The 6364-nt window shown below is 37.8% G+C and overlaps 1 long non-coding RNA gene across 1 annotated transcript; it reads right to left on the bottom strand.

The window, feature by feature from the left end:
* LOC135577293 (uncharacterized) lies at positions 1-5143 on the bottom strand. The gene is made up of 2 exons (XR_010468975.1): positions 4662-5143; positions 1-4409 (listed from the first exon to the last, which is right to left on the bottom strand). It is a non-coding gene; the product is annotated as an uncharacterized LOC135577293 (long non-coding RNA).
* Between the last annotated feature and the right edge of the window lie 1221 nt (positions 5144-6364).

Below are 6364 nucleotides of genomic sequence, written 5' to 3' on the forward strand. Positions count from 1 at the left end.
TTAGTAGAGTTTTTTTTTTTTTTATTAAAACCAAACAAAAATATATATTCAGTTTATATGCACAGTACAGACTGCAATGCATCTAAGACACGTTACGATCATTAGGACTTCCTATTTCTCAGATTAATAAAAAAAGGAGAAAGTCACACCTTCTAGTATTTAAAATAGAAGAATGTCCACAGAGACATAATAAGATCAGTCATCTTATTTTGACAGAGCATGTTTAGAATCCACATATGGTCAAGAAAAAATGGTTTTGTAGCCTCACACAGAGCTTTTATATCTTCGGGTCAGTTTTGAGGTAATGTCTCAGTATTCAGTCCACAGTGTGGCATATTTTTCAGAGAGTGTAGCCACCTAGAGCATTAATTATTTTAATGCCTTTCAAATTAAATAAAATCACTATAGAAATTACTAGCATATTAGAGTCACCTCTCAGATGTATAGGGTTGCTCCTCCAGAGATGCCTGCACAGAAAATTCTGTTGAATCTCTGTACTTAAATGCTAACTGGAATGCCAATGTTGCATATGAAGTGTCATATAAGATACAGGGAAATAGATAAAACTGTCCTGTACTGTCATAATCACAGTGAGCTTTTGTTGACCTCTGGCTACACTGAAAACCAATCCAGAACAGCTCTGATAATGGGGGTCTGAGAGTTTCTGTAGATCAAGAGATGGCTAAGTCATTCAAATTGCAAGTTTTGAAAGTGTGTTACATGACTTGGAACTGCTGGAACACAAACTGCAGCATACTCTATTGAGAGATGCTCTAGGCCCCCAAAAAAATCTATGCTGTAAAGGAGTGGAGAAATGAGCCAGGTTTGTATGATAACTTGACTCTGCCAATGCAGTATTTAAATCATAATGCACACAGTTGAATTATTCAGCATCTCACAGTTTGAGTATGATAAATCAAAACCAGATCAATTTCTCTGTCCAGTAAACTGAGGTTTCAAGACTATGGCAGAAAAAAATAAGTTGGAAAAGTAAAAATGCACAGCACCTGTTTCTTGTTAATAGTATTTAGATTGTGTGAACATTGTGTCCTATTGTATGACCAATTGTACTTCAAGCCACAGAACATTTCAATTTTCATAAAAATGGCAAAATAGTGAAGTGAATTTAAGCATTCATGGCAATTTCTTAATCCTCCTCGACACAGAAATTTGTAAAACCTGTGCTTTGTGAGGAGCAGTTGGGGAAAACTAACTTAGTGCTATATGTGGGCCCCACCTCTCTGTTGTGAGTAATATCTCTAATTCTACCTACTCATTTTTAGGAAGCTAACAGTCAGTACCTCACACAAATGTCGTCTGCAATGACAGAAGAAGAGATAGAATACATAAAACAAATGTTCTTTTAATAACCTTACGTAGAGGTGCTGTCTGGGAGTAAGCTTCTTCATCGCTCCTTGTTACAGGCCTGTTCTACCAAACCACAGACTCTCCTCTATTCAATATTAGCCATTTGCAGCAGCTGAACACTCAGGCAAGCAGTCAATTAACAGATTGTAATAGCAATATTCACTGTAGCTGGGAGATTGAGAATGGGCCTTTTGGAGCCTCTTCTGCTGCTAATGAATGGAATAGTAGATGCCTCTGCTATTTACCTCCAGGCTGAATGGTCTTAGTCTGGTCCTTAGTTCTCATTGAGCACTGCATCGTGCTTCTATTGTTCTATGATATTTAACCCTACATTCATAGCAATGATTGCTGTCACATGTGTTCAGCCCTTTTATTGTTAATAGGAAGATTAATTCTCTTTATCTTTTATTATTCCATCCTGTGCCCTGAAAGTACCTTAACAATGACCTCTGATGATATTTTACAGGCAGAGGTTTGTTTCTATTGTCATAAACTACAACATTTTCTTCCTATTCATTCTGGTCAGACCACATTTTTTTCTCTAATATTCTCAGGTTACACTGCCTTTAGAAACAGCCTTGCCCAATGTCATTGCTTAACAGGGTTGACAATCAATGGCCCTGTTTAACTTGCTATGCTCAACTTCTAGTGTGAAAGAAGGTTACACAGTCAGTTGGTTGACTCCTATTTTAAAACTGAAAATCCTTAATTATTGTAATATAGTACACTGGTATGAAGAACATATGCAGAAGTTCTCAACTAAAAAATTTTTGGTGTGCCCAGTCTCTGCTCATTCATTTTTAATTTCCCTGAGAATAAAAACAGATCACAATGCCCCACTAATGGGGTCCTATCCAACTCCAAATAAGCCATGGAAATCTTTATTTTTAATCTTTCATAGTGCATTTAGATTTTAAACATCATGCTTGAGAAGTGTATTTGACATCTTAGAAAGTATTACTTTTATTAGTATATATGGAAAGATTTCAAGTATCACAGAGTCACAGAAAGGTTGGGGTTGGAAGGCACCTCTGGAAGTTGTCTTCTCCAACTCATCTACTAGAGCAGGGTCAGCTGGAGCAGACTGCACAGGAATATATCCAGGTAGGTTTAGAATGTCTCAGAGAAGGAGACTCCACAAGCTCTTTGGGCAGCCTGTTTCAGTGCTGTGTCACTCTCAACGTAAACAAGTCTCTCCTCACATCCAGATGAAACCTCCTATGCTTCAATTGCACTTCATCCTGTATTTGGGCACCACTGAAAAGAGTCTTGTACAATGCTCTTGATAGCCACTCTTGAGATATTTATAAGCATTGATAAGATCCCCTCTCAATCTTTTCTTTCTTCAACCCTCTTCAACCTTTCAGGTTGATCAGACCCAGTTCTCAGTCTTTCCTCTTAATGAAGGTGCTCCAGACACCTAATTATCTTTTTACCTCTCTACTGTACTCTCTCTGGTAATTCCTTGTCCTTTTTAAACTGTGGAGCCCAGATCTGGACACGGTACTGCAGATGTTGCCTCACCAGGGCAGAGTAGAGGGGGAGGATAACCTCCCTGAACCTGCTGGTCACAGGCTTCCTAATGCACCCCAGGATGCCATTGGCCTATTTGGCCATAAGGACACATGGTTGGCTCATGGTCAACCTGTTGTCCACTAGGACTCCCAGGTCCTTCTCTGCAAAGCTACCTTCCAGAAGGTCAGCCCCAAATATGTACTGGTGCATGGGGCTATTCCTCCCTAGATGTAGGACCCTACATCTAGTTCAGCCTTTGCTGAACTTCACTAGGTTCCTCTCCACCCAACTCTCCAGCCTGTCCAGATGTCGCTGACTGGCAGCACAGCCTTCTGGGGTACCAGCCACTTCTCCCAGATTTGTATCATCAGCAAACTTGCTGAGAGTCTACTGAGTCTCTTCGTCCATGTCCTTGGTGAATAGTTTAAATATGCTCATTAATAGAGCAGACTGTTCCTTTATGATTTCTGTACAAGATCTGCAAGTTGCACAGAAAACCCAGAAATCTTCTAATCTTTCCCTCACACAGCTTTTCAGCAGCCTGCTGCCTAATGTGGGGCCAGGCAAACCATCCTGCTTTTATCATAGACTTTGCATAACTGTTCATTTATTCTTTAATTACATACCCTTGAAAAGTATGCACAGAATCTGGCTTTTTGCTTTCACATATGTAAACTCCTAAATGGGTATGCAGTAAAGGCCTCAAACTTAAAATGACTGGATATGCTGGATATCTTTGAAGGCAAACCTCAGTTACCTGCTAGCCTCCAAATATGGCCACCTTGGGGTGTGTTAAAAAAAAAAAAAAAAAAGAAACAAAAAAAATCGGAAACCTCACAATAGTATCTTGTAAGAGGTATTCTATGTAACAAAAATTTGTTTCAGATACCCATGTAACTTAATGACAATCTATGATACATATTATCTCTCTGGAAAACCTAGTAGGTAAACCCCAAAGTTTGTCAGTGTAAACTTGATTTCCTTTTGTTGTGGCACTATGTTATCTTCTTTGACGCAGAATCCTCTGGTAAAATTATTTACCTTGAAAATGATTTTTTTCCACATACAGAAGTTAAGATTTCAGGGATTCCATTTTCATTAGCCCTTTGATCATTTCCTTGTACAATCTTAAAAAACTTATATCTTTCAGTATGTCTCTCATATCAGTGAGTTCTTTTTATCCTTGACTTTCACTGACACCTGAGAAGCTTAAAAATAGATCATTATCCTCTTCTTACTTTTCACTTGTCTAATGTAACAGTGGCCTCACTCCACCTTTCCACTCTCAACAAGTGTGTGCCAAAATGAAACATAGAGGATCCTTTTTTTTTTTTTTTTTCCTTTTGCTAAATAAGTATTATGTCTCAAAAAAATTACCTTCATCTATTGCAACTGGTTTGTTTCTCAGGGCCAGCATGTCCATGCACATCAGAGGTAACTTCTGATATTTTCTGACAGGCTCCAACCCCTCGTGCATGCATATTCAACCTGTAGAAATGCAAGAGCTTCATGAAGCAACAAGACACCTGCAGAAAGTAAAATGGAAGACATGGATCAGGTTTAACCTCACTGCCTCCTGTGGCTAGCAATGTCTGTTTTGTCAGGAGACAAAAACAAACTAGATGAAACTCAAAGCTGTAGAAGACTTCACTATAACAAAACAAACAAACAAACAAACAAACAAAAAAAAACCACAAAAAACCAAAAACCAAAGAAATACAATACAGGCAGATGTTACATGCCTGAAAGCACAAATACTCACAAGATCAAATACTCACAAGATTAGAAGGGTTTCTATAAAATATTTTATAAAAGTCCACGCTCCCTTGTTTCAGCTGAAAGAATGTGAAATATGATACTCTTGCTGCATTTCCTGTAGGGATGAAACTGGTGAAGATATAATGGGTGTTTTATGCAACTTCAGCCTTAATTTCACATAAACAGAGTTATTCAGTGCTTCCAGGTGAAACTGCTGTTACATCAGAGCAAATTTTGCCTTGTTTCGGAGGACTGCTTCATGGAAGTGCATTGCTGTCTCCCTTCTCTGCTAATGAAACACAAAAAAGTGCATTTATCATTGTCAACACCATTATGCTGAGGCTGCCGTCAGCTAATGAGACAGGCAGGTTGTTTTGAACTGTAAATCAAATATGCTGTTCCCTTGTAATAACTCCAGGCACACAACATTTGATGTATTCCTATATTAGTAAGAATAATGCAGCAGCAGGAACTGGGAGAAACAAGTACTACTCAGCAGTTGCAAAAGCAAATACAGAACAAACTGTTTGCAGGCTGGTGTGACCCAGCTTCAGCAGGTGAGACCAGTGGCTCAGGATTTCTGCTTCGCTGATACTGTTCTGTACCCCACCCCTGTGTCAAAAAGGATTAAGAATAGGAGCTTGCCTTTAGATTGTAGTCCCAAAGAATATCTTTTGGTATCAGTAAGTCAACAAGCAGTTTTGCTGTGGAACATACAAAGATAATCTTCTAAATAATCCACAATTTATTAATTTTTATGACTAGCTTCTCCAATACATTACAGTTTCGCTGGGATGTGAGGAATATAGTATGATATGGGGCCTCGCTGAAAGTTTTCTTTGGAAATATACTTCCCTTATATGAAAGAAACTTTTTGTGATTTTTCTTTTTCCAAAAAACCCAAAATATAATACTACAGTTTTTTTCTTTTTTTTTGTAAAATACATATTTTTGCAACAATAAAAGAATGTATGACACAGAATTAGCACTGCAACTGCTTCTTAAAAAAAAAAAAATGAAAATGGCAAAACAGACTTCCACTTTTTAATATTCACTGTAAGGCTTCTTACTTAATCTTTTAAAGACTGTGTAGTGGCCCCGGCCCTGAACTACAACCTGACTGTGCTAGCTATTAAACAAGCACAACGAAACAGTCTGGCTGTGCCACAGATATCTTAAATTACTCCTTTCAGGACTTTTGTTCTGACTGGTGTTCTTACTAATCTTACTTCAGGAAGAATCTTCACATGACAGATCTTCTTTACGTTTTTACTTAAAACACATTTCAAAAAATCGCTTTAGTTTTCAATTGTAGCTTCTTTTTCTCTTCAATCACCATCATCTTGGAATTCAATATTACAGTATTGCTTCTGGTATTTTGCTACCAATAATATTTCATGTATAAGTTTGAGAAGGTAAATTTCTAAGTCTAGAAATCTCATGCTTCTCTTTGTATGTTCCAAAGCACCTTGATTCACTTTAAAACCCTGTAGCAGCTTCAGGGATCAGTAATACATTGTAGTATAGAATTAAGCCACATTTAATATGTCACATCTGCTATTTCCCCCTATGACAAAACCTGGATGCAAATAAAGCTCTGAGTTATGTAACTTTAGGCAGTTCTATAATGGGGCAAATTACAACAAATACAAACATGCCTTGAAGTTTCTTCTCTTTGAGACAGAAACAAGCCCAAGCCCTTGACAATTTCTAATGAATAACT

The sequence above is a fragment of the Columba livia genome, chromosome Z, assembly GCF_036013475.1.
Source record: "Columba livia isolate bColLiv1 breed racing homer chromosome Z, bColLiv1.pat.W.v2, whole genome shotgun sequence".
Taxonomy (NCBI): domain Eukaryota; kingdom Metazoa; phylum Chordata; class Aves; order Columbiformes; family Columbidae; genus Columba; species Columba livia.